The 2,403-nt window shown below is 36.7% G+C and overlaps 1 non-coding gene across 1 annotated transcript; it reads left to right on the forward strand.

The window, feature by feature from the left end:
* The first annotated feature begins 451 nt into the window (after positions 1 to 451).
* On the forward strand, positions 452 to 1,881 carry LOC18444651 (glyoxylase I 4). Its single transcript, XR_016041389.1, has 3 exons — positions 452 to 618; positions 1,365 to 1,473; positions 1,594 to 1,881. It is a non-coding gene; the product is annotated as a glyoxylase I 4 (transcript).
* Positions 1,882 to 2,403: the final 522 nt, after the last annotated feature.

Consider the following 2,403-nt stretch of genomic DNA (forward strand, 5'->3'; position numbering starts at 1 on the left):
CAGTAATTGTAAAAGAAAAAATAATAGTTTTTTTTTAGTATTTTAAAAAATTGTTGGGGGGAGAATCTTAAAAAAGTTGAGTGAAGGGGGTTTTAGCAATTTATCCTTTGAAAAACAAGCATAATCGTTCTTTGACCTAGTCTTTAAATGGGTTTAAGGATAGGATTAAGGTTATTGAAAAACTTGTAGAAAGTTCCAAGTTCTTTATCCTGACATGGATCCAACAGATACAACCTACGCGTTTGAGTGGCCGCTAGCATGGGAAGCGTTTAGTAAACGCTTTTACGTTTGCAATGAACATTAAGATAACATAACCTATGCGTGAAAGAAAGCAAACAGCCTGCGACTCAATTTTCTTGAGCCCCACATCTATAAATTCTCACAAGCTTCCCTATGACAGCATTTCTGATAATTAATACTCACATGGTTGCCTAGGAACACATTTGTGATAATGGGAATTCAACAGGAAGAGATTTCTGGCCCTCCAATGCAACTGTTCTCACTTAACCATGTCTCATTTGTGTTCCAATCTGTCATGGCCTCTAGTAAGTTCTATGAAGAGCTACTCGGCTTCAACCACATCAGACGGCCGTCATCATTTAATTTTGACGGTGGATGGTAACTATCCCCTCTCTCACACACACACATGCTCACACGAGAATGACATTAGATTCTTGGCACTGTTCGTAAAATTGGGTGGGACCTGCACGGGTTACTTGGACCCACTCACTAGGCGAGCCTAGTTTTGCCCGGTTAGGGGGTCTAATCGCTAGGGGAATAGCCCCGCTACCTGACCTACTCGAGTAGGCGTCCTACTCACATCCCAGCTAGGTATCCTGTAACCTGGCCAGTTTTCGGGCTGCTTGGGCCGGTTATCTTGGTTATCTCCATTACATCCAGAGTTTGGAGGTCAAGTTTGGGATCTTAAAAAAAAAATCAAAGTAATTATAAAATACCAAAAAAAAGAAATAAAATTTGTTTGTCCATATGAATACTTATTTTTACTTTCCCTTCTTTTTGCATTATTTCTAAAATACCCCTGATCACTAATTTTTTAATTTCATTTAGATATGTTTTGTTTAATTTTATATTAAATATATTTTAAATTTTTTGAGAATTTTTATATTTTTTATTTTCTAACACTCTTTGTCCTAGCCAAGACTTACCATGTTAGGGCTGGGTTACTCGGACCTAGTTCGGGGTACTCAGCCTAGCCTAGGGGCAGGTTCCATTTCCAGTTCGTGCTTTCCTACACTGGTTTTTCATGTTCATTGGCCTTTCTTTTAGTTCTTTGACACGGTTTTCAATTGTGCTCCGAATGAACCAAACAAACCTACGCTATAAAATTTTATTTTATTTTGCAGGTTGATCAATAATAGATTTGGAATACATTTGATTCAATCCGACTCAAAGGACGACCTCCCAAGGGAGCCAAAGATAATAAATCCTAAGGACAATCGCATCTCCTTCCAGGTGAGGGTTGGTTCTTCTTCTTCATGTTCTCACAAACATATACTTTCCATGAAAATTTGGCACAACCAAGAGTAATAGTTATCAGTATCTTCTCTAACTTCCACACTTTATCTCATGAAGTGTAGTGACATAGGATCGGTCATAAGCAAACTAGAAGCAATGGGGATCAGATATGTGAAAGGCATGTTTGAGGAAGGGGGGATCAAGGTGGATCAGATCTTCTTCCATGATTCGGATGGTTACATGATCGAGATCTGCAATTGTGACATGTTCCCTGTTCTTCCTCTTTCCTCTTCTTGCTCATTCAAGCAACCAACGATTCAAGGTAAGCCCATGTTCTCCAAAACCTGCGAAATGGTTGCCAAAGCTTATGAATCAAATGCATCTAAGCCATTTAAAATCTTGTAAATTTCTTGTTTCTTTTCAAAATCTCAAACTCTTCATCTAGAGCTGATGCAATGCCTTCTTGTCTTAGAGTTGATGTCTCTTGATAAAAGACTCCTGTGAAAAAACAAACAGTTGACTTCATTAATTAATTTTTTTTTTCCATCACTCATTACTTGTAAATTGTAATAATAGTAGGGTACCATTTATTACTTATTAACTAGACAATGAAACATGATTTTCATGTAACGTTTTTTCAAAATAAACAGAAAAAAGATAAGAAATTTATGAATCTCTCATATCGGTATCGGAAAGACCGATAATAGACTGAAGTAAGAAGGTTTAAGACAGTATTTAGCAAGGAAGGAGAAATTTTATGTACTAGTAGATTTGCGTGTATAGCATGTAGAAATGCAATGAATGATGGAATAATGACAAAAAGTTCAATGAATAAAGGAGATTAATTATCAATTTAGAACTTTGCAATATTTGGCGCCAGTTAAAATATCCATTGTGCCGAAATATTAGAGTTGATGTCATTTACAT

This window comes from Amborella trichopoda, chromosome 9, assembly GCF_054954075.1.
Source record: "Amborella trichopoda isolate Santa Cruz 75 chromosome 9, AtrichopodaSantaCruz75HAP2 v2.0, whole genome shotgun sequence".
NCBI lineage: Eukaryota > Viridiplantae > Streptophyta > Magnoliopsida > Amborellales > Amborellaceae > Amborella > Amborella trichopoda.